At 43.7% G+C, this 27,874-nt stretch overlaps 1 pseudogene; it reads left to right on the forward strand.

The window, feature by feature from the left end:
* The first annotated feature begins 304 nt into the window (after nucleotides 1-304).
* Nucleotides 305-19,603, forward strand: LOC139470500 (ribitol-5-phosphate transferase FKTN-like; annotated as a pseudogene).
* The last annotated feature ends 8,271 nt before the right edge of the window (nucleotides 19,604-27,874 follow it).

Genomic DNA, 27,874 nt, shown 5'->3' on the forward strand with positions numbered 1-27,874 from the left:
ACGGACGTTAATCACACAAAATGTCCACAAAAACGCTAAGACATCCAGTTTTACCTCGTCGCCAATTTATGTGATGACTTTGGCAGCTACAACAAACACTCGGCTTTCCAGGGAAAGGTTGTATTCTCTCATTACATGTCAATACACTCAGTCAAGTGTAGTCGGCAGCCATGTGGTCTGCTAGCGCTCAATACACACTTCCGGCGCTGTTACACGTGCGCACTCATTTATATAGAGACATCGTATGGATAAAGCGAGTGACTGGTTATATGATACTAAAACGCTACAGTTTTTAAATTCTAGAATGCGTCGGTTGTACATACGCCACTGGAATCGTATATCATGCATCATCTGTTCTCTGCTGTTGCTTGGCTTTGGATGGTTTATTCTTCACTTCACGTTTAGAAAACATCCAATACAGGTAAGACATAGAATCCGTTCATCAAGGACCTTTTTATTTCTTTTAGAAACATTTAATTGTTCATAACATTTAGAGCACTTGCATAGTGAACACTGAGTTTTAATACTTTTATCCCAAAATTAACCCTCATAGCTTATTTCTTTTGCTGTTTAGGGTATTTAATACCAGCATGTCTGTCCAGAACTCCATATCCATTGTATATTTCTTGTTGAAACTTGTTATACAGATCAGTCTGGTGGTGAACTGGTACCTTTTGATGATCTAGATTTTTTAACGTTGAATATGCTTTTTATGAAACTTGCTATACAGATTAGTCAAGTGTTGAACGGGTACCATTAAATGATTTGGGATGTTATTTTATTTATTGTTGCATCAGATCGGGAGGATGTGTCATCTGCTCCAGGTGCCCCTAGTTTAGTTCGACTTCATTCTAAAATTCCAGTGTGGGTCTACATTCTGTTCGTAGGAGAATTTAACAGCTCCATTTTTCATTTATGGAACTGTACACGTACATGTATTTCAATCAAGGTCACTAACCACAGTTTCCGAACTGATACACATCGTTTGAGTTTACAATCCAAATCGATTTTACGACCGATCCAAATGGGAAGCATTCTTAATCCGTTGCCTTATGATCATTGTCTCATGTGATGGAGTGGAAAGAGCAGCATGTCATTATTACAGAGGGATAGCAGACCACGCTTGTCACTATCAGCTGGATGATGATCATCTTTCCGAGGCAAGGGAGTTAACAGACTATAAAAGTCCACTTCTTTGAGAGGCATTTAGAAGTTGGAGTACTAAGTAAGGATAAGATATACGGATGAACAATTTCAGTATTACAATTAGGAGCGACGTTTCAGTGTACGTTCTAACACCGTCATCAGTTGCTCTATAACCATGTTAGAACCTACACCGAAACGTCGCTCCTAATACTAAGAAAGAAGTTGTTCATCCATATATACTGAGTCAAATTAAAAACTTCACATTTTTAAAAGTAATCCCATATATGAAATACAACGGACAAATGTATCAGAGAAGGTAATTTTTAATCATTAGTGTCCAAAGAAGGATTTTAATTAACGGTGGTAACCATAATTTGTTCCCAGCACCTACGGTATTCGGTAATAACATCAACTGTTTAAATCATAAGTCCCAAGCACGAGTATCTGATGGCACACAAGTTCAGTAGCGTGTATGGACACCATGTGCGTTGCCAACTGCCACACAACGCCTCCGCATGGACCTTGTGATGCTTTTAAACACATGATTGGGAAGACGACGCCATTGTTGCTGCAAAATGGTGCCAAGATCTTGCAAGTTCTGTGGTTGGTTCTGGAGAGTGCGCAGACTTCTGCCAAGAGCATCCCAAACGTGTTCGATGGGATTGAGGTCGGGAGACCTTGACGGCCAGTCCATGACGTTGACTCCCGCATTCTGAAGGAAATTCCTTGTCAAAATTGCTGTGTGGGGTCTGGCATTGTCGTGTTGGAAGATCAAACCGGGTCCATGTGCTGCCATAAAAGGCAGAAGTTCTGGTGCCAGTACCTGGTCGCGGTAAGCAGCAGCGTTGAGGTTGCCACGGATGACAAGGAGCCTGGAACGTGCATTGCCACAGAAAGGACCCCACACCATGACATTTCCGCCTCGAAATCTGTCAACTTCCTGTACACAACACTGGGCGTAACGTTCATGACGGCGCCTCCACGCCCTCCCCCTACCATCAGCAAATCGAAGATTAAATCGGGATTCACCACTGAAGATGACTTGATTCCAATTCCACTGAGTCCATCGTAAGTGTCGCTGTGCCCACAATGGACGTTGACGTCTGTGTAATTGAGCCAGAATCGGCCCGCAGTATGGCCGTCGTTCTTGAAGGTGAGCAGTTCTCAGGCGGTTTCGAACAGTTTGCGCACTCAGTCTACACCTAAACAGTTCATTTCTGGTTGATGTAGCCGTCAAAAATCGGTTACGGAAGTGACGTAAGACAATCTGACGATCCTCTGCATGTGACGTCACTCGTGGTCGACCTGGCCGACCTGGTCGATCATAAACAGTCCGTCGACTACAACCCATCGTCCTTGCGACTTCAGCTACGGACGTTCCCGTCTGCAACATGCTGATGGCACCTTCACGTTGCACATTTGAAAGGCGTGGCATGACAAATGGCCATAAAGACTTTTGTTTTCTTCTGATTTTCTTTTTTTTTGTTAATGACTGCTAACAAGTATGGCTGAAAACATATGCGGTATTTTGGCCACGTGACCAGTTGCACGTGAAAAACCACTTTTGCCACTATAGTGCTGTGCAGATGATTTTGATCGATTCACCTGCACAAAAACGGGTGTTATCTGAAGACAATACGTAGCCATTACTGTTTAAATACACAATGATATCTGGTCAAAACATTAAAATTTTAGGATTGTGAAGTTTTTAATTTTGTTCAGTATATCTTATCCTTCCACCCTTGCCGAACCAGGAATTTCCAGGCTCAATCGTAGCGACACAAGTGGCTATTACGAATTATGTCCCTTCAATGTCCCTACTTTTGATTAATCCGATTCCACCTCTCGTATCACTTGCATATGCTTCAAACATAATGACGGTGCCTAGTCAAGACGATCTAATCGATAATCAAGATCTATTTTGTATTAAAACGGGTCTTACCTCACGAAGTGCATCAACTTACTTGAGCACCTTGATTAAAAACCTGAAAAGATTAGCGAAATATATGTCGACGCCCAGTTGGCGGTACACATGCTTTGCCAATCCTGCAGTCGACTGAGTTTTACAACTGGATGTCTAGTTCGTTGTGAAATTTTGATTTGACTATGCACAGACTCGTTAGTCCAGCCACAATGTAACTGCGGAATTCCAGTTCGACAAGGAGTGAGTGAGTGAGTTGGATTTAACGCCGCTTTTAACATTATTCCAGTTATATCGCGGCATATCAGCTTAATGTGGGAGGAAATCCAGAAGTGATGCAGGTCTCAGACGTTTACCAGTTCGGTGAAACCCACGAACACGGGTCTGGTGCTGACAAATCTAGAAACATACTCGGGGCGAGTAGATTTCTGGCGTGCCTAAGGGACGCAACTCTGCACAGCAAATCGCGGCGCCTTAGACGACCGGACCACCCGTGTCCCCCTACTGAAGTAGAGAAAGAAAGGAGAAAGTCAATAATTCTATTGCTTTAGGATGTAACTTGGAGACTAAACGAGACAATGTTTGAAACGTTTCTTTCTTAACCTAGCCTGTAATTGATTTTCATCATTTCATTAAAACAGGAACTGCTCAACACATTCACCAGCAAGTGCCTACATCGAGGTATCCCCATATTTGTCATCGAACCGGCCGTACTGCAGCGCCTGTTGTCTGCCAATGAGTCGGAGCCGCCCTGTATCCTGTGTTCGGGCGGAGATGTCATCTCACTCGGGGTCTTTGGAGCAGACTGGGACAAAAGGGTAGGTCAAACACACCATAACACATTCCACAAATAATCCAAGGTAAAGACAACTTTCTCTGACAATTTCGCCAGCCGAGTTATGGCCCTTGCAGCTTGCATAGTATGTGCATAGTGTGTGCATAGTATGTGCATAGTGTGTGCATAGTATGTGCATAGTATGTGCATAGTGTGTGCAATGGGGACAGGTTTTCTCAGAAACTGCTGAAGTTGCAAGAAATACTTGTCAAAACTAAGGTCGAAAAATGGTCCAGTAAATTTTGGTTTTACAGACTCTTGTAATGAACTAGGTGCTGGGAGTTAATTGTTCTTTATATGATGAGGGGCAAAAGGAAACATAACTCTAATTTACCGTTATTTTATCCATAACATGAACTGTACTGGTGTCTATTCAGAACTCATAGAATACTTCTACATGTATTTATTCTTTTTAGATATAATTTTGAATATAAAAAATGCAACAATTCGCATAATCCACAAATGCTGATAAACTCCGTGTACAGTTTGTGTTGCGCAGCACGTTTGCGTGACACAGCAACTGTGAGGTTCGATGAACGTGTGTGAGGAGCGGAGCGGCACATGCTTATATTACGAGGGGCGTTCAGTAAGTTTTGCAACTTCAACATAAGACCAAGTCGCAGAATATCTTTTGCACTTTCATTTTACAATATGATCTCCATTCACCTCAATACACTTATTTCGTTTGTCCTTCAAGCTTTTAATACCACTTTTATAGAAATCCGCAGATTGGCCCTCAAACCACGCCTCTGTGGCAGCCTTCATGTCCTCGTCATCCTGCAAGCGTCTTCCACGTAGGGCAAATCTCATTTGCCGGAACAGGAAATAGTCACTAGGGGCTAAGCCTGGGCTGTAGGGTGGGTGAATTAACTGTTCGAATCCTCATTCACATATAACGGCCTGTGCAATTCTCGACTTGTGAGCCGGAGCTATTAGGAACTTTATTACAGCGCGTTGTTCATGTTTGCGAGAATCCATGATTGTGACCACCCTTATATGAATGAGTGAGTGAGTGAGTGAGTATGGTTTTACGCCGCTTTTAGCAATATTCCAGCAACATCATGGCGGGGGACACCGGAAATGGGCTTCACACATTGTGCCCGTGTCGGTAATCGAGACCGGGTCTTCGGCGTGACGAGCGAACGCTTTAACCACTAGGCTACCCGACCGCCCCTTAGGTGAATGAAGCCATCACGTGCACTTCTAACTTATTGTTGTGTCTGGAACTTGTTATGACACGTGTCAACCTGATGTTATGACTAGTGTCACACCTGCCATAAGTTGACATTGTTTGTGTAAACACAAATGCCCAAGTTGCAAAACGTATTGAACGCCCCTCGTACCTTTCTCGCAAACACCTGGTGTCACCATAGATTTTCAGTGATCCATTCATATGATTTTCATCTAACTAACTGAATTGCTGGTTAAACACCACTTGGCAATGACGGAACTTCTTTTTTCCCCCGATCATTTATCTTGATGATAGAAAGTTTCATGAAAAGCGTTTGTCGCCAGCGGAATTCGAACCCACGAAGCCCTCACGGAAGGCTTACGAATGTTGTCTTCTGCCACGGCCACATGGGAAAAATTGTCTGAAATAAATAACTCACGTCATGACAACTGGCTCATCTATTTATGAACTGCGAAATACGTTTTATGCGTTTTTCAATACAGTATGTTACTCTATGAAGTCTAGTATTTGTGCAGTACTTGTAATTGGGAAGCTTTTCGTCAAACGAAACGAACAGATGGCAACGAAATTACTATTATCTTGATCAGTGCTATGTTTGTTCATAATTTGTTGATAAAAGTGCTCGAGTTGGTCCAAAATGAATAGTATACTTGCCCCGGGATATGCATTTTATAACCAAAATCGGCAACGTGCGAGCTGCACGTGCTTCAGTGTTCTCACGGTTGAGCACAGTGTTCCAGAATATCTTTCAAAATACCTTTAGCAAAACGATTTTTTAAAGCATTTTCGGTGCTATAAATGTTGGACATGGTTTAAGTATAATAGACCACTCGGACCCCAGTGTCTAATCGTTGCAATGGTTGATTAAACCGCGATTAGACACTACGTCCTCGTGGGCTAACCTGTAAAGCTGAACATTTGAATCGGAAGTTTTGTTTCAGGGGTCTCTCCATCAAGATCTCAATGACCATGGTATTGTGCTGCATGAGTTGGCCTCTCCTGATCCCCGTCTGCTGTCCTTGGAGCGGCTCACTGTCCCCAGTATCCCTACACATTACTTCATCCGCCAGGCGGGAAGCCTGGTTCTGCATCAGTGGTGTTCTACGAACGGGACGATGACTACAGGTGGCACAGTGGGCTTGAACCATCGAGTACCACGAACAGACAGATCTTCAAAGGATTCAACCCTACATTTGGAAACAGCGCAGGAGCATATGACAGGTATAAGATGTGACCTTAACCTCTTTGACTCATGGGGGCAGTCGGGTAGCCTAGTGGTTAAAGCGTTCGCTCGTCACGCCGAAGACCCGGGTTCGATTCCCGACATGGGTACAATGCGTGAAGCCCATTTCTGGTGTCCCCCGCCATGATATTGCTGGAATATTGCTATAAGCGGCGTAAAACCATACTCACTCACTCACTCACTTTGACTCATGGCATCTGTCAACCCATGTGTTGTATTTATAGTATGACGCGTGGTACAAACACATTTCAAAGTATTCTATTTTGAATGAGTGAGTGAGTTTGGTTTAACGCCGCTTTGAACACTATTCCAATCACCCGGCGTGTCGGATGGATGTGGGAGTAAAGTGATGCAAGTCTTAGATGTTTACCAATTCGGGGAAACCGACGAGCAGGGTATGGTTCTGACAATATTGCTAACTTAAAACATTTTCAAATAAAAACCATCCAAATGATAAAATCAACTGAGAGGTATAATTTCCTGTGCTCCTCAGTTTATAAAGGACAATTATGCTCAAGCACCTATCCATTACAGCCTTAAGTTATCTGAGTGGTATAGGTTATTTTGCTGCTAGAATATTGCTGACATAAAGGGAAAGTCATTGCTTTCAAGACCATGCCGTGCACTGGGACTTTTGAAGATGTGCAAACAAATTGAAGCTATGGACAATTTGATTTTGCAAACTCGAACTGATAGAATTAGAAACAACACATGTATCAACATATATCTGCAGAATTATTGACATTTGCGTTTTATTTGTAGCCGAGTATTTTATAAAAATAATACTCTGAATTATTTTACATTTATTGTCCTCTAATGAAGAGGCACATTCAACGTCTCTCTCTCTCTCTCTCTCTCTCTCTCTCTCTCTCTCTCTCTCTCTCTCTTGCTCTCTCTCTCCCTGTCTCCAAAAGACAGTTAAGTCGACTTTTCCTGATGAAAGGTGAAAAAATCATGTTTTTTCGATTTCAAATAAATAAAGCGACAGAACCCTTTCCATGTCCACTAGAAATCTTTCGACTATATCATGAGCATGCATTTATGAATCACTATCAAATAGTAATGATACCAGGTGTTCGCGAAAAGGTGAGCGTATCCTGCCCCACCGGTGACACCCGGCACAAACACATGCAAAGTCAAGTCAATTGTTCACATGAAAAAGCACGGGAATTATGGTACAAGTCAAAATAGGGAATTACATCGGACACACTTTTATATTCTTTTCTGATATAGCCTCATTTTTGAACGTGTTTGTGATCATATACTTTCTACAGCCTAACTAAAACGAGGAAATATATTTTCAGGAACCGTCTTCACTACGAACATGTTTGTAAAATAGTGGCCTATGCGACTTGATTATTTGTCCTTTTACAACTATTAATTTTGTAATTTCTTGGACTTCTGTTTTGCTTTGGGTGTTCAATTGACAGCTATGAAATAATTGCTGAAGACAAAAGAGCAGTTTAAGATCAACATAATACTCTATCCCTGAGCACAGCTTATAACATCTTCCCGAGGCAAGAGAGTTTTTACTTTAAAAGTCCAGTTTCCACCCTAGCCGAACGAGGCTTGAATCGTAGCGCCACCAGTGGCTATTACGAGTTATGTCCCTTCTAAGCCTCTCCTATTGACTAATCAGATTCCACCTCTCGTATCACATGCATTTGCTTCAAATAAAATGGCGGCGCCCATTCAGGACCATCTGATCGATAATCAAGATCTATATTGTGATAAAACGGGTCTTACATTGCGAAATGCATCAAATGCACCTTGATTAAAAACAGGAAAAGATTTGGAAAATATCTGTTGACAACGAGTTGGCGGTGCACATGTTTTGCAAATCCTGCAATCGATCGAAATCTGCATGACAGTTTACGAACCGGATTTCGATTTCGTTGCGCGAATTTCATTGGACCATGCATAGACTCGTTAGTCCAGCCAAAATGTAACTCCATAATACCACCCTAGTTCGGCAAGTGTGGAAACTTGACTTTTATAGTCAGTTAACTCTCTTGCCTCGGAAAGATGAGCTTATAATTAATGTAACAATACTTTATACTTTTTTAAGGATTATGGGTTGAGATTTAAGTTTGATTCAAACTTTAAATCTATTAAAATAACATCTCCTTTTCAATTGTGATGGAGTGGGGTCCATTTTGTTTCACGGTAAAATTTGTTTTCATGGAGAGTTTTTAATGAAAATATCAGACCATTAATGCGTTGGCGTTGATAGTATGTGTCAAGATTGAGACAGGTGTGTCGTGCAGTACTCGTGTGACAGTATAGTAGAAGGATGTCCATTCTGTACTGTTTAGATTCGATGTGCGACTCACGATGGTGGACGGCATTTGGATCTACCTCCCGCACCCAGTAGAACAGTTCCTGGCCCAGGTGCTGAAGGCCAAGTTCACTGAGTGTGACTATCAAGGGGCTCAAGCATATCTCGGTCAAACCCATCCGGAAGGAAGTTACCTGACACGAAATGGGGCACAAGTCCTGTGCCAAGCGAAAAGGGTTCTGGATCACCTTGGCGTCCTGTTCTGGATCAGTGGCGGCACATGTCTCGGTGAGATCATCTTTTACGGCATTATATAACGTAACCCTCCACAGTTTCTTGGTGAGTGAGTGAGTGAGTGAGTTAGCGTGCGTGCGTGCGTGTGAATTTTGTTTCAGTCAACCTTTAAAACACGCATGTTTTTCTCTGATAGGAGAAGAATTAGCTTTTGGCACGCGTAGAAGGCCGGTCGGGTAGCCGAGCGGTTAAAGCGTTCGCTCGTCACACCGAAGACCCGCGTTCCATTCCCGACATGGGCTCAATGTGTGAAGCCATTTTCTGGTGTTTACTTGAATATTGCTAAAACGGCGTAAAATCATACTCTCCCACTCATTGTTTTTTTTAGAACATTCAACATGTTCAAATTCATTTGTATGTTCAATGATTTTGATACAACACGCCCAAAGACAATTAACCAAGAAGCCATGAAACACATCGGGGGCCCTAACTGTCACTTTTCACCAAACTAAACAGATGAACGTCGGGCAACAAAGCCTCTGAACGCTTCCATAGCAACATCGTGCTGGCATCATTATCTTGTGTGACCCGCGCGGGCGTCCAGACAGGCTTGGACACGAAGCTTCATCGATGACGTCATTGGAAATGCGATCCCACTGCCCCAATAACTCACGTTCCAGCTGCTGTTGCAAGTTTGGACGTTGTCTTATCCGTCGCCCTAGATTATCCCAGAGATGTTCTATCAGTGACAGGTTTTATGAGCGTTACAGCTAGCCCAACACGGGTACGTTATTGATGTCCTCGAACAGTATGGGGCTGACATTGTCATGTTGAAACAGTATCCTTTTGGCTATCTTGTGAGACAGGGAAGGACGTCCACTCTCCTGTCCTAACTAGATTGGGTGGGATCAATCCGTTTATGGGATCGTCAGATTATTAGAAATAGAAATATATCTAATCAAGCTGTGACCAGGCTCTTCTGAGAACGATACAAATAATGCGTTTTGAACCTGATTTCTCAAACACATATTCATGTTTTCCTTTCCTTTGTATGTGTTTAGGCCTTGATTCACCAATCATCGGTACAATCTCTAAAACCACTTCTAGTGTGTCACTCTCTAATGAGAGAGTTCAAAAAGAAATAAACACGTGCACCCATCTAAATAGGAAACAAGACAAACCACAAAATCCGATTCGGCTTCAAACATGTCACCCATGTGGGGAATTGTTAATTGTAAAATTTATGACAGCTTGTGAATAATTAAAAGAAAGAAATATTCCCTAAATATTTGACTGACAGTGTTGTATTCTAATGGTTATATGACAGTGAGCGAAATATATCATATCTGTCCTGTAAACTGTAACTAGTTTTGCAGTATATACCAGTATATTAATGACAACCTCGTTTTCACGTAATTCAAGGTTATGAAATTCGTTTTGGTAAGAAATCTCGCATAGGATCATGGCATGCAGTATTGATACAGCTCCATAGAATACAGTGAAACGTAAAATAATTGATATCTAAGTAATTGTCAAGCTATTCAGTATATATATGTATAGAGAGAGAGAGAGAGAGAGAGAGAGAGAGAGAGAGAGAGAGAGTGAGAGAGTATATATATAAACCACCATTAAAGTAACCATTAAAGTAATAATTAATGTGTCTTGACACTGATCCATGTGTAATAAACCTTAAACCTCAGAGGTATCTACTTATGAGTAAGCATTGTGTGAAATATTGTTACACCTGGTTGAATATAAAGCCATTTATTCACGAGTGGCATCCAGACGATGAAGGCTTATCGGAAGTCCAGGTCCGGGCCGCTACAATATCAAATACTATTACATCTATACGAGTTGATAAAAGTTTACAACTCGGAGGCTTGCCGAGGAGGTTTTGAACTTTAATCGTGTTCATGAATTTAATATCAACACTCACGAGAGTGAGATTCTATTTATCATTCAACAAAATTCTTCAAACTGTTTCAGTTGGTAAACAATAATAAGCGGTGTCTTGAGTGTAAAAAGGGTAGAAAACCCCTTTCAGCAGCAGATTTGTGACGTCATTTGATTGTGACGTCATGGAGACGGTGCAATTCCGCACTTATTGACATTTTCTTACAGTTGCCCTGCGTACTGATGCAAATGCGCTTGATTTACCATAAGCTGAAGAAATTCTTAAAATTCTGTACACATACGAGAGTAGGAACATGTTGTTAATGCGTATGCATGGACATTTTATCAATGCATATGGGCATAATACACTTAAATTTAACTTGGGTAATAAATATAATACCACACTCAATCTCGTTAGATACCATTTTTTTACGAAACTGAATGAAAAGAGAATGAGTGTAGTATACTCTGTATCTCACGCTGGGGGCCGATATCTCCTGTGGAGGCCAGTTTGGGATCATACACCAAAGTGGCGCTTGCTGGACCTGATTCATGCATATATGCATAAGAGATGTTGAACATGCAAAGGTTCAGAATTGGCCGGTGGCTGACATTGTGCCACACTATTACTTCATTTTGATTTCTCCAAACATAATGTTTTTCGTTTATCAGGTTGGTATCGCCAGTGTGGTTTGATCCCCTATACCAATGATATAGACGTAGAGATTCCCATTCAGCACTACAGTGCAAACATCGTGCCGGCGTTTTTGAAAGCAGGGTTTAAACTCGTCCACGTGAAAGGGAAGGTAAGAATATATGGTTTTACAGACAACTCTTTTCATGGAATCCAGGTTTTAACGCTTCTTTACGATATTCGGGTTTTAACTCTTCTTTACAGTACAGGGGGCACGGGTCGCCCACGTGTCAAAGGCGCCGCGATTCGCTGTGCAGATTTGCGTCCCTTGGGCACGCCAGAAACCTATGATTGTGGGTTCGAATCCCGGTTCGCCCCAATTATGTTTCTAGGTTTGTCACAACATACCCGTGCTCGTGGGTTTCTTGTGGTAATTGTCTGAGACCTGCATCACTTCGGGCTTTCCTCCCACATTAAGCTGACACGCCGTGATATAACTGGAATACTGTTAAAAGCGGCGTTAAACCTCACTCACTCACTCACTCACTCTTTGCAGTACATAGGTATCATAACTTGCTCAGATCAGATTTGAAATCCAATAGAGCATTCATGAGATTGGTATTGGTGTATTTACGCTGATGAAGTTGATCGTCTTTGTCAATAGGCCTGGGTTTGCTTTGACATCGCGTTTGCCAGTAGTAATGCAAACATTAACAAAGAAAGTCTAAAGGGTAAGATAACCCTTCCTTTTTCCAGGGTATGGCTCGTAAAATAGTACTATCCACTTTTGATTTGACTGTAAAATCTGAACGCATATCAGTTCCTCATATGTTCCAAAGTTCCCTGACAATTATCGTCATACAAGATTTAGTGAAATGTTATTGTTAGGATTATGTTAGACAAAGTATTATAAATATAGAATACTAAACTCGCTCCCGTGTAATACCAATTTTATGAAACTCGTGAATAGTTGTGGTATCTGACTCGCTTTCGCTCGTCAGATACCACAACTATTCACGAGTTTCATAAAATTGGTTTTACACGGGAGCGAGTTTAGTATTTTATTTATTACTTGCCATTAACAACGTTTTTAGAATTATACTGTTGAGTATGAATAGGCTAGCTGACACCTACACGATCCACGGCAAAGTCCAACTGAGTTTAACAGAATAATACTTCAAACACGTCAAAAGTTGAAAGGTATGAATTTAATACCATACTACGGTCCACCTTTAGAATTCACAAAATTATCGTAGGGCTAAGACTATCGCAACTCACATACTTTAACTTAGACCGACGACTGTCGTTGCGCTACAATACGATGGCCTTGTGGAACGGGGCCTTGCACCTCAAAGTTTACAATGACGTCACAATACCCGATGACGTAATTTGTGGAATTTTGTTGCAAGACCCATCGGCGAAACAATGCCATGTGACGTCACCCTAGCAACAAGGTTGCTGGGGTCATCGAGTGTGCATAAGCTCCTCTCAGTGATCTATCATCTCCACACACAATATCGTTGAATAAGCCAAGGGATGTTGAGAGCTTTCAATATTTGTTCGTGAAACGTGTTCCGAGAGTACATAAGCACGCGTTTCGGTATTACACAATGTGTAATAAAGCTGTATGTTTATTAAACGGGTGATCTCTTCACGGGCAAGTAATAATGCCGTGGATCGTGTAGGTGTCAGCTTATTCACACTCCAAAAAGTTATAAATGGCAAGTAATAAATAAAATACTAAACTCGCTCCCGTGTAAAACCAATTTTATGAAACTCGTGAATAGTTGTGGTATCTGACTCGCTTTCGCTCGTCACATACCACAACTATTCACTCGTTTCATAAAATTGGAGCTCGTTTAGTATTCTATATGAGCAATATGCTTCTCTCACTCCATTGCAGAGGTCTGATAGTCACCAAATAGCCGTTATTGCTAACAATATCAAGATCGATGTGTATTTCATCTATGAAGAGAAGACGCACAGATGGGTTGGAACCACCGACTCTACCAATGGCAAGAAGTACAAGTGAGTGTTTATAATGCAATGTTTTACCCCATCCAAACATATCCCATATATGCCTTTGCCAAACGCGTTTCTTTTTCAGTAGGACTAGCTTCTAGCCTATCTATTAAAGTGAGTGAGTGAGTGAGTGAGTGAGTTTGGTTTAACGCCGCTTTTAACAGGATTCCAGTTATATCACGGCGTGTCAGCTTGATGGGGGAGGAAAACCCGAAGTGATGCAGGTCTCAGACACTTCGGTGAGACCCACGAGCACGGGTATGGCGCTAACAAACCTAGAAACATAATTGGGGCGGACCGGGATTCGAACCCACGATCATAGGTTTCTATCGTGTCCAAGGGACGCAACTCTGCACAGCGAATCGCGGCTCTTTAGACGACTGGGCCACCCGTGCCCCTATCTATTAAAGGAATTAACTTCAAAATAAAAAACACAAAGCCAGATTTGTGCGAGGTAGGAAAGTACATTTATACGAGGAACCGTACAAGATAATGACCCAAAATATTGTGGAGAGAACACCTTGCGATTGAAGTCATCTCAGTTATCGGTACATAGGAAAAGTCCAAGGTTAAGGTCAGCTACCTAAATAACGCGTATGTCCTTGTTGTGATCCTTGTTCGATCCGGGAAATTTGTCACAGACACTATAACACATTAAACCTCTTCATTTTGCACCTGGGGACACGGGTGGCCCAGTCGTCTAAAGCGCCGCGATTCGCTGTGCAGAGTTGCGTCCCTTGGACACGCCAGAAACCTATGATTGTGGGTTCGAATCCCGGTTCGCCCCGATTATGTTTCTAGGTTTGTCAGCACCATACCCGTGCTCGTGGGTTTCACCGAACTGGTAAACGTCTAAGACCTGCATCACTTTCCTCCCACATTAAGTTGACACGCCGCAATATGACTGGAATACTGTTAAAAGCGACGTTAAACACAACTCACTCACACATTTTGCACCTCTTGGTCCGCTTATTTTGCTTTTTATTTGCGTTTCTTTTTTTGAAGAGTATATTTTGCGTGTGTATTTGTACCATGTTAATCAGCTTGTGTACATCGTGTTTTATGCTTATACCTCAACGAACACAAAATAACAACGAAAAGTGCAATAATGCAACACAAGCTTCGCCCACTCTGTTATCAGCCAGTCATGAAACATTTGTCCGCTAGTGGGCGTGGCCTATGTTTTCAGGTTTATGCATACATAAAACACAAAAACTGTTTGGTTCCTATCGAATGCCATTGAATCACTTGCAGTTGATTTATATAAAGTTGAATCTGGTTACATGTACAAGGCCCTTTGTTTTACTGGCCTTCACTGGTATAATTTCAAAGATGTACAATTTGCTGGCATCACTTATGGCTGAGACAATGCCGATGTTCTGTTTATCTTTTTAACTCACTAACTCACTCACGCTGCTTGCCATTGGCATCTGGGTGCGGAATGACTGGATCCTGCTGGGTCCGCATGCATGAAGCAGAGTGCCATTGTGATCAGGTGGCCCTGCTTTGGTTGCTGTTGGTCTATAGTTCTTATAAACTAAGCGGCAAAAGAACGTATAGGTTGGCAATTTGTAATTTTCTTTAAAACAGCGATAACTAGTGGAAAGTGGGTATTGGGAATATGGCTGCCCAGGAACAGGTACCAAAAACCACCTCACCCGAACGCACCACCCTTGACGGCGCTCGTGCGGTGACAAAAAAATATTGAAACAGGTTTCCCGTCTATGGCATAAACTGCACGTGCATGTTAGCTGTATAGATGCGTTCGTCTGCAGGGTATAACCATACGTGATGAAAGCACATAAAGAAATGCCACGACTGTCACAGGAGCATAGAGAGAGAGCCATCAGTATGGCCGAAATGGGGCAACACAGGTCCAACTTGCCAGAAAGTTTGGTTGTACACCATTGACAGTAGCCAGGGTGATTCAACAGTACAGGCAGACAGGGAGGACACAGGACAGACCTAGAACGGACGACCCCGAGTGACAACACTACTGAAAGACGCTCAGATACGGCTCATTCACCTGTGAAACAGATTCGTAACGGCGACAGCGTGGGCAGCAACAGCATAGGGACATCCCATTAGCCAACGTACAGTACTACGACGACTTCGTGCTGCTGGAATCCGAGCGTATCGTCCTTACCGAGGAATGGTACTGACTGCTCAACATCGACGCCTGAGACTGCGATGGGCGAGGCAGGTTCGACGCTGGCAAGTGAGAGATTGGCATCGAGTGCTGTTTACTGATGAAAGTCGGTTTAACTTGTTTCGAAATGACGGCAGAGAACGAGTTTATCGACGCAGAGGGGAACGTTTGGCTACGGCGTGTATTCGAGAGGTCCATCCATTCGGCGGAGGAGGTGTCATGGTGTGGGGCGGTATTTGTGGAGACCAGAAGGCTGATTTGGTGATTATACAGGGAAACCTGAACGCTGTACAGTACAGAGACCAAGTGTTGCAGCCAGTTGTGCTTCCGTTCTTACAAAAACCCCGCCGTGATATTGCTGGAATATTGCTAAAAGCGGCGTAAAATCAAACTCACTCAATAACTCTTACAAAACCAACAGCAGGGGACATTGTTTCAACAGGACAAAACCAGGCCCCATACTGCAAGACTGACTCGGAACTTTCTAAACCAGCAGAACGTTGACGTTTTGCCCTTGCCTGCCCTCTCACCCGATATGAATCCTATTGAACATCTGTGGGACCATCTTGACAGACAGATTAGTGCACGCTGCCATCAGCCTCTCGTCAACAGACAAGAATTGCAGCAGGCCCTGAGAGACGAGTGGCAACGGATTCCAGTCCACGTCATCAGAAGACTGACGTCATCGATGAGGCGGCGTATCACAGCATGCATTGCGGCAGCTGGAGGTCATACACGCTATTGAAGGCAACTGTGTCGACAATGAACTTGTAGTGTGTTTGACAACTTTTGAAAATGAAACTTCTTACACCGCCATTGGGCTTACATTACCTGTGATTGCACAATTTCATTCAAACTGTGGTTGATCAATCATTTGTGACCCCTCCCTAGATTATATTATAATTCACAACAAAACCTCTTCTTGTTATTTTTTTATCGATCATGGAACTCGACCTATACTTTCTTTTGCCGCCCAGTTTAGTTATTCGGGTTATTTGTATGGGTGGTATTTGAACAGCTTTTACTCTTGGTAGTCATGAATAAGGATAACAAGATAAATATTCTTGGAATATTTTTCCAGGTACATTCTTCCGAAGTTTGACACTTGCTGGACTGACTTCAAGGGTTGCCGAGTGCGCGTCCCCTGCCCTACTCTGCCCTACATCACTGCCTACTACGGCCAGAACTGGAACACTTCAGTCAAGAGGTGGGACTGGAGGAGGAGCAACAGTAACGCACAGAAGAACGGGGTGTGGCCAAAGGACGAATGGAAAATTGTGATTCAGAAAACAAAGGTCGACATAATTATTTAAACATAAAATGTCAACGCAAAGGAATAACCAGTCTCGAAGGGGCGGTTGGGTAGCCTAGTGGTTAAAGCGTTCGCTCGTCACGCCGAAGACCCGGGTTCGATTCCCGACATGGGTACAATGTGTGAAGCCCATTTTCGCCGTGATATTGCTGGAATATTGCTAAAAGCGGCGTAAAACCAAACTCACTCACACTCTCTCACCAGTCTCTATTATCACCCAGAACGTATTCCACTGGCCATTAAAAGGCAATATAGCGGTGAAGATTATGTGAATGGATCACCGAATACCAGTGATGGTACGAGGCTTTTGCGGAAAGGGTAAGCATGTCTAGCCCCACCGGTAACTCTCGACACACAATAAGTATTCGTTGTCTGATGCCCCACAATAGTACTCCTGCAATACATGGGCAGCCACAAAGAATATCACAAGCACTTTACTGCTTTAAATCAAATTTTCTTTCAAATTTCTCAATTTGTGCAATATACATATGAAATATAACTTTCTTAGTTCACGCTTTAAGTAAAAGTAAAGTGAGACTTTCTTTAAAATGTTGAACAAATTGAAAACAGACTTTCCCCAAGTTTATAAAAAAATACATGTATCTTGGTACATCTGTTTCTAAGAAAAAGAGTACAGGTTTTAGACTGCTTTCGCACAGTATACACTGTGGAAGGTAATTATTTATGCAGGCGTCACACTGTCACGAAATTGACACCAGATGGACACACGATAAAGGAAATGTTCAACTTCGGCTCTGATCGTAAAGACATCGGGCCATTCGTGAGGGCACCTTAAGCCATCGTATGATCGCCGGTGGAGTTTCTCGGGCTCCGGCAGCAACTTCGTGAGCAGTGGCAAAATCTTTGGCATGCCCAAAAATTGCCGAAAGGTTCATTTTCGTTTTGAATTCGTGTGTCCATTTTGCCCTTTGTAAGGCCATCGTGAGGGCATCTTGTCAAATCGTATCATCTTCGTCTTTACTTCGTGTGATTATCGGTGCCTTCGGGCATTTCTCGCCGAAGAAGTCAATACGAAGGAACCAAGAAGCTGCCCGATTGTCTTAGGAAGGCAACACGACTACGTGAAGCCCTCGCAATGACGTCGTGTAGCCATTGTATTAGAGTACGATGACATCGAGATTGGACAAGGGTGTCGTCGAAGATAGCCGAATTTGAGTAGCTCAAGCGTTTCCCATGTGTCATGGTAACGTGGACATGTAAAAGGCCAGCCTCAGAGCATCTTCCTCAGTCAGTCCTGAGCAACTCTACAGAGCAGAGGCGTGTGTGACTCCAAAAGCTTCAATCACAATTAATCACAATTCAGTTCCTGCAGAATGGCATACTTGGATGATGAGACAACCAGGAAAAAGAAGGCAGCAGCATTGCTTCTTTTGATGCACCTCAGAGAACGTGATAAGCAGCTCTTACAGGCCCAGCACCTCCTCTGAAGGGTAAAAATTGTCTTATTTCACTTTGTCATTTCTTGCTATTTGCAGCGACTCCGTGGTCTAGTGGTAGAGCGTCCGCCCGGAGAGCGGAAGGTTTGGGGTTCGATCCCCGACCGCTTCATACTAAAAGACGTTAATAATATGGTACTTGTTGTTACCCTGTCTGGCGCTCGGCATTAAGGGGATAAAACAAGAACTGGTCAGCTCAGAGTCAGTATACTGTGTCTGAGTGGGGTATTCATGTTAAACTGCGGCATGGTATCTCAGTGAGCTAGCACTATAAATTGGTATCAGTCCAGACTAGTACAAGCAGCCACACACACACACACGTACATGCACGTCGCTATATAAGTGCAATAATCTTGTACGCGACGTTAAACCCCATTTCACCTCACCTCACCTCTTGCTATTTGCTTTTCTAGCATTCGACAATGTACTTATCATGTTTTGCTTTATATTTTCCAGGGCAGGGACAAACCGAGGCGAAGGAGGAAACTGAGGTCTATGTGGGTCAGGAAAGGGCTGTCTGACAAAAGAAGAGAACGCTATGGCCACTATAGCTCTCTACTAAATGAGCTGAAGACAGAAGATGAGAAGGCCTACTACAACAACACAAGATTTCCCAGAGGCCTCTACGATGAGGTGCTGCGAAGGGTAGAAGGCAGAATAGAGAAGAAGCACACATGGTACAGAAAGTCTCTCCCTCCTGGTCTCAAGCTGTCCATCACTCTACGACACTTGGCCTGCGGTGACAATTATCCAAGCCTGTGCTACAACTTCAGAGTTGCTCTAAACACCATCTCCCTCATCATTAATGAAGTCTGCGATGCCATCAAATCCTAGTTTGCTGCTGAGGTGATCCAGTGTCCTACTACAACTGAAGAGTGGATCGCCATTGCTGAGCAGTTTGAGAAGAGATGGCAATTTCCACACTGCTGTGGTGCTCTGGATGGCAAGCATGTGGCGGTCACCTGTCCTTGGAATACTGGCTCTGTGTTCAGAAACTACAAGGGCTTCTTCTCCATTGTCCTCATGGCCCTGGTCGATGCACACTACAAGTTTCTCTGGATTGATGTCGGCTCTGATGGTTCCAGCAACGATGCCAGTATCTACAATGGGTCAGAACTGAAAGAAGGCCTGGAGAGTCCGAACAACATATTCAATCTCCCTGAAGAGAAGTCTCTACCTGGTGATGACGTTCCTGTCCCATGCTACATGTATAGTAGCGGACGATGCTTTTGGGATCAACAAGCGCCCGATGAACCCGTTTTCAATCAGAAACATGGAGCACCATGAGAGAATATTTAACTACATACTCTCCAGAGCCAGGCGTGTAGTGGAGAATGCCTTTGGCATTCTGGCACACAAGTTCCGAGTTTTGCTGAGGACCATGAACCAGAGGCCAGAGGCATGGGAATGGAGAAATTACAAAGTACTTCTGGATGTTTACCATGAGAGGGCAAGGAACACTGGAACACAGGAGGGGAGGCAAATTAGAAGATACCTGGGCCACTACTTTACCTCATAGGCTGGTTCGGTGCCTTGCAGGACAAGATGATCATGTAATTATTCCCACAAAGCAGTGACAGTAAAATGAATACAGAGACACTAACATTGTGATGATGAACAAATTATTTTCACATATTGCATTGTAATTTAAAGCAAAATGTGTATGGAGTAATAAATTTGTTTTTGAAATTTTGATTGAAAATACTTGTACTTTTTTTCACTTATTAATAAAATAAATACTAGAAGACCAACCTGTAGGTCCCGTGACCAAATCATGGAAACAAAGGTTTGAAAGTGTTTTTGAGTTCCCTGATGTATACTGAACAATTTTGACTTGGGCTGCCCGGTTGAAAATCCCAGGCATTTTGGGTACGTAGCCCTGAGTAGAAGTGCTGGCTGGCTCTCTCTAGCGATCTTGGATTTCCTCCCCCTTCTCTCTCTGGTTGGAGACTCAGTGGTGTCTTCTTGGACATCTAAATCATCAGTCTCCTCTGCTTTCCTCTCCTGAGTCCTGTATTTAACAGCCCGCTTCTTCCCTTTGCCTCTCCCTGCCTTGGGTGGCATGTTCAAGTTGAATCAGCAATTGAATTTCCCACGGTCGGCCGAAGGTTTTATACCCTCGGGAGGTCACGTGACGCCTTCGTGACCTAGTTCGCACGTATCGTACTCTCAATACGACGTCGTGTAGGCATCGCGTGGCCTTCGTGTGTCCTGCGGGTATAAACTACTATAAAAATTCACATCTTCGTGTTGCCTTCGTGTGTGGTTCGGGAGTCATCGTGTGACATTCTGTAGGCATCGTACTTGCTTCGCCTGTTGATTGGATGTTGACCAAGTTCGGGGCCATCTTCGCGCGAAATTCAAAATCCCATATTCGTATGGCCATCTCGTGTGACGCCTGCAGAAGGTAGCGATGGCACGATGACACGACGGCACGATACGATGGCACGATAACACGACGCCACGATACGATGGCACGATGACACGACGGCACAATAAGATGGCACGATGACACGACGGCACGATGCAATGGCATGATGACACGACGGTACGATACGATGGCACGATGACACGACGGCACGATACGATGGCACGATAACTCGACGGCAAGATACGATGACACGAAGGCAAAATGCAATGACACGACGGCACGATACGATGACACGATGACACGACGGCAAGATACGATGGCACGATGACACGACGGCACGATACGATGGCACGATGACACGACGGCACGATACGATGGCACGATGACACGACGGTACGATACGATGGCACGATGACACGACGGCAAGTTACGATGGCACGATGACACGACGGCAAAATGCAATGACACGACGGCACGATACGATGACACGATGACACGACGGCAAGATACGATGGCACGATGACACGACGGCAAAATGCGATGACACGACGGCACGGTTCGATGACACGACGGCAAAATGAGATGACACGACGGTACGATACGATGGCACGATGACACGACGGCACGATACGATGACACGACGGCAAAATGCGATGACACGACGGAACGATACGATGGCACGATGACACGACGACAAAATGCGATGACACGACGTTACGATACGATGGCACGATGACACGACGGCACGATACGATGGCACGATGACACGACGGAAAATGCGATGGCACGATACGATGGCACGATGACACGACGGCAAAAAGCGATGCCACGACGGTACGATACGATGGCACGATGGCACGACGGCACGATGCGATGGCACGATGGCACGACGGCAAAATGCGATGACACGACGGTACGATACGATGGCACGATGACATGATGGTACGATACGATGGCACGATGACACGACGGCACGATACGATGGCACGATGACATGACGGCACGATACGATGGCACGATGACACGACGGCAAAATGCAATGGCACGATACGATGGCACGATGACACGACGGCAAAAAGCGATGCCACGACGGTACGATACGATGGCACGATGGCACGACGTCACGATGCGATGGCACTATGGCACGACGGCAAAATGCGTTGACACGACGGTACGATACGATGGCACGATGGCACGATGACATGACGGCACGATACGATGGCACGACGGCAAAATGCGATGACACGACGGCACGATATGATGGCACGATGACACGACGGCACGATGCGATGGCACGATGACACGACGGCAAAATGCGATGACACGACGGTACGATACGATGGCACGATGACACGAGGCACGATGCGATGGCACGATGACACGACGGCAAAATGCGATGACACGACGGTACGATACGATGGCACGATGACATGACGGCACGATACGATGGCACGATGACACGACGGCACGATACGATGGCACGATGACACGACGTCACGATACGATGGCACGATGACACGACGGCCTATACGTTAAGCCATTACGGACTTGTCTCCCTTTGCATTCCACACACAATCACTTCCGTTTTGACGCTCAAGTATTGTTGGTATCCTTACATTTCGTTACGTTCTATGTTGAGCATGAATATAGATTCTATGAGATTGTGAGATAATTATGTGACGTGATAGGACAGTTTGTTTGGGGTAACACATGAGAGAGAGAAGGCTGGTTACAGAGGGCCGAGTCGATTGTCTCTGTGAGTATGTTATTGTCGGTTGATTGCACAGCATGCTTTTCTAAGTCGAATAAAGGTAACGTGGTCCCTGTATACTTTTTACACATTATATTGTCTTTCCTCTGTCGATGTTTCTGCATGATTGGTAACTTCATGACGCACGTCCCCAACAGTGCGGCCCTCAACACCGTCAAGGCTCTCATTGCTTGCGGCGTCAGCATGGTCCAGCTACACCCACAGAGGCCACCGCGACATGGGCAGCACCGACTGTCCCGGGACGGCACTCTACAACCTCATCAGAACGTGGCCACACTATTAAAACAATAATTTCGTCATAATAAATATAATTACAGAGAGAAATTAACACGACATATCAATATTTTTTAATTATTAATTGATCAGCACTCAACAAGACAAGGCAGATTTTCACTTGAGTTAAATTGCTACAAAGTCTGTAGATGTCCATGAATCGTCAATCCAGATGGTTTGCCCCATATAGTTAATATGTAGGTGGGTGAGTGAGTATAGTTTTACGCCACTTTTAATACTATTCGAGCAATATCACGGCAGGGCACACCAGAAATGTGCTCCACACATTCTACGCACTCTACATATACTAAATAGTCACTGGGGACTGTATGCCTTAGAATGAGTAAGTGAGTTGGGTTTAAGGCGAGGTGAAATGGGGTTTAACGTCGCGTCCAAGATTATTGCACTTATATAACGACGTGCATGTACGTGTGTGTGTTTGTGTGGCTGCTTGTGCTAGTCCGGACTGATGCCGATTCATAGTGCTAGCTCACTGAGATACCATGCCGCAGTTGAACATGAATACCCCACTCAGGCACAGTATACTGACTCCGAGCCGACCAGTCCTTGTTTTAGCCCCTTAATGTCGAGCGCCAGACAGGGTAACAACAAGTACCATCTTTTAACGTCTTTTGGTATGACGCGGTCGGGGATCGAACCCCGGACCTTCCGCTCTCCGGGCGGACGCTCTACCACTAGACCACGGAGGCGGTCGAGTTGGGTTTAAGAATCTTTGGACAGTATTGAAATTATATCACTACATGTCAGCTTGAAACGGGACGCAAACACAACGTGATCCAGGTCTGAGACATTTAAAACCTTGCACGGGTATTTTGCTGACAAACCGAGAATCATATGGCGATAATGGATTCGAACCTCCCACCACAGGTTAAGGTAAAGGGACGTAACTCTGCACAGGAAATTCCGGCGCCTTAGGTGATGTTCAGCAGACGCGTACGCTAAAATATTTTAGCCAATGCCAAAGTACTTTCTGGGCAAAATGTATTTGATATATTTAAGGATTGACTGTGTATTTTTTCGGTTCATTGAGGTATGAATCGAAAACCGATGTGCAAACTGTATGAATCCGCGATCGGGACAAAAACAGACAAGCGAGTCTGCATATATGCTGTTTCATTCCTTCTCGGCCTTCGGACTCAAGGGTTGTATGGACAAGGAATATGCATGGATTTCGCTAAATGCCCAGTGCATGGCGATACACGTGAGCAGAAAGGGAATTCCCTCGCATGTAATATTCGGATTCCCCGACATTCCGTAGTAATAAAAGTAGTCCGCTTCGGTGGGCGTGGCTTACGTTTTTACATTCACTGGGAAATGAAGGCAATAACACGTGACCAATTCAGCTGATCTGACCCTTTTACAGTAAACTACGGTTATATCGAACTCAACGGGACTACTAATTTTAGTTCGTTATAACCGTAGTTCATTATAAGCATCTATACAGCATAACTACAGCAAATACTCGGGACCATAAAGTAAGTTCGTTATATGCGTCAGTTCATTATAAGCGTGTTCGTTATAACCGTAGTATAATGTATATATGTATGAGGGAATGACTCTCACTGAGTCATGTATGTCCCTGGATATCGAAAGAGGTGTCATCCTACCCCAGACCTATGAACATCCGGGGTGGTAAAGGTCTTCAGCAACCAATGCTTGCCCTAAAAGGCTACTATGCTTGTCGTAAGAGGCGACCAACGGGATCGGATGGTCAGGCTCGCTGACTTGGTTGATGCATGTCATCCTATCCCGATGCTAATGATGTCAATCACTGGATTGTCTGGTCCAGACTCGATTATTTACAGACCACCGTCATATAGCTGGAATATTGCTGAGTGCGGCGTTAAACAACAAATAAATAAACAAATAAACAAACAAACATCCTACCCCAGGTCAAGTTGTTGTTGTATTTCAGACACCCGAACATATACTCCCAAATCACTGTAAATGTAGTGATGACTATTATTATAATGTTGATAATTTTATGTTTCTCTTTAATAAGTAACGCGTCGAACGGTTAGGTCAGAACACTGACCAGACATTTCCATATTCTCGACCTCAACACGTCTTCGTGTACCCACTGTATAACGACCTTGACCTTCAAGCACAGTAGATGGAGGTCAGAACCTCACTTGTGTCGCGACACCTCATTATCAGGTGATTCCTTAGTATTGTTTTCTGTGAAAAAATATACTATAGGTACGTGCCGGTACATAATTGGGTAGATAATTGGATAAAAATGCAAAGGTGGACACATACCCAACTACCTGACAATCACCTGAATGCACGTAATACAACAATTGTGCAAATGCTTGTGTTTGTTCAAGCATTCTCAACAGCCGGCAAAGGCCGACACTTTCGTGCCTTAAGCAAAATAACATCGAAAAGGGCACCTGTCAGGCCGTGAATGGTAATGCGACAGATTCTATTTCCATACATCAACAGAGTATTACAGCAATGAATGCAAAAGTATGTTTTTGTCAAGGAACGTTGCAACGCCTGTTTGTTTATACTGAGAGCGCGAAGCCAGAACTCGACAACAGGCACACGAAGAGACACTTGGTAAGGTGTAATCATTTCACTCTGTAGTGTTATATGTGATTGGATATTAATTAATGTTTTAAACTTCTATGCATTAGGGGCTCTGGTGGCCCTGTGGTCTAAGACCACGCACCTCTCCGTATCAGGATCTGGTGGTCGAGGGTTAACCCCGAGTTTACGCCTGGAACATGATTCTCGTCCATCACATGATACGTGCTCTCGCAGATTTAACGATAAGCTCTTCTCCTATATTAGTCTACTGTCATCATTTTAATGAGGGGCTGTGGGATAGCCTAGTGGTTAAGGCGTTCGGTCGTCACGTCGAAGACCCGGGTTCGATTTTCCACATGGGTACAGCTTATTTTTAGTGTCTCCAGCCATGAAAGTGCTGGAATATTGTAAAACCATACTACCTCACTCATATTTATGAAATGTCCTGTCAAGTACCATTAACCCCAACTAATTCACTCCACTGTGAACCAAGTCGTTATTGTAATCATTAAACTTAATAACTGCACATCCACATGCGCGCCTAGCTTCATTGGCTATATCTTACTTAAGATCAATACGTGCCACAGTCTAAGACTCCCAGACCCGTGAAAATTCCGGGGTAGAATAGGTCTTCAGCAACCCATGCTTGCCTTACCTGATAAAATATTAAGCCAAGTGTTAAATGTGCACGAATTTGGCTTAAAACGGTATAACTCTATTATTAGCTCTTGGTTATTGTTGCTGGACTGCTGTGCATCAAGGTTGTCTAATGATGGTGAAGCTGTAAAGACATTTAAGCCAAGTTGGTTTAGTTGAGGGGAAATGCATGAGCTGCAAAATGTATCACATAAGTTCAAATGACATTATTTTAAATTTATGATAATCACACACCAATGTATTTTATGTAAACTACAGAACATATATCACCAAGGCATGCATATCAGATTCACGTTAAGATATGCATATAACGTGGAAAGTTCTATTTACCTCTCCAGTAGAATTGGGTAGCACAGGATGCTTGTGGAATGTCTTGACCACTACTGCTCCACACGATCTGGAAACACCCGATATTTAAACAATATTTACAGCTTTTAATAACGTTCTGAAATATTGCCACGGTGCTCATGTTTAGGAACGTACGTGTTATTATCTTGAATAGTAAATGTCACATTTCTGTGGAATAAATTACAATCTGTATCAACATACGTTGGCGTGTGGCAGATGCAGCTTCCGAAGTAGACGTTCAAAGTTGTAGGTGGTCGCTACACACTGGAACCGCCTGGATAATATGGGGAAATATTTTATATATTTCTAAAAGGGAGTTAGTGAGTTGGGTTTAACGCCGCTTTTAACAATATTTCAGTTATATCGCTGCGTGTCAGCTTAATGTTGGAGGAAAGCCCGAAGTGATACAGGTTTCAGACGTTTACCACTTCGGTGAAACCCACGAGCACGGGTATGGTGCTGACAAACCTAGAAACATAATCGAGCTAATTGTAACTCTCTCTGTCTCTCTGTCTCTCACTCCCCATCTCTCTCTCCCCCCATCTCTCTCTCTCTAGAGTGAGTGAGTCGGGTTTAACGCCGCTTTTAACAGTATTCCAGTTATTTCACGGCGTGTCAGCTTAATGTGGGAGGAGAGCCCGAACCGGGATTCGAACCCACAATCATTGGTTTCTGGCGTGCCCAAGGGACGCAACTCTGCACAGCGAATCGCGGCGCCTGAGACGACTGGGCCACCCGTGCCCCCGAAAATGTTTTGTACAGTCTGTATACATTGTATTAATATTTATACATGTAGTATTGTTTCACAGTAAAAAGAAATAGTTACTACTATTCTTTTAAGGGTTATTTATAAGTTAGTAATTAGGTTGGAGTGTTATATTGTTTTTGTTGTGTTTATCTAAGTACTTACTCTCGTCAGACAACGAGCTGAACAAGTTGAGACTGGCTGTAACATGTGGCTTTCACGGGTCTCTCCGTCTGAGGTTGTCATTATTTGCACGATCGAAACAGCACGTGACATCTGTCTCGTGCGCCACGTAATAACGTCTGGTTTGAGTAATCGGAAGTACTCACAGATGTCAGGCTTCAGAACTTGGTGGCTGCATCCCGATTTTCAGTTTGAAAATTGAAACAATTTCTGTTTATGAGTAACTGAAGTTGTTTGTTATAAACACTTGCACCCCCCCCCCCCCCTTTTATTTCGAAAAAAATCTTATTTCTGTATAAATTACCACCAAAGACAATAAATAGATCTTAATTGTGCACCCCACCCCACCCCTTTTCAAAAAGCTGTATCCGCCCATGCAGTATATTGATCGGTAAAAGTGTTGTGTGATCATGAAGAGCACATGTACCTGATAGTATCGCCATGAGGTGTACGGCAGATGACAGGCGGATAGAATGTCGCGAAGTGTAGCATCACATTACGTGTGCTCTTCCTACTCAGTTACGTGCGTCTTCCCTCTCATATTCATGTATTGTGTTATACAAACACCTGGACATGCAGGTAGCAACATCGGTGATATGATAGCAGAGAAAGGTAAATTTCATATATTTTATTCTGAGTGAGTGTGTATGGTTTTAC

This window comes from Haliotis cracherodii, unplaced genomic scaffold, assembly GCF_022045235.1.
Source record: "Haliotis cracherodii isolate W230 unplaced genomic scaffold, xgHalCrac1.p SCAF_20, whole genome shotgun sequence".
Classification (NCBI taxonomy): domain Eukaryota; kingdom Metazoa; phylum Mollusca; class Gastropoda; order Lepetellida; family Haliotidae; genus Haliotis; species Haliotis cracherodii.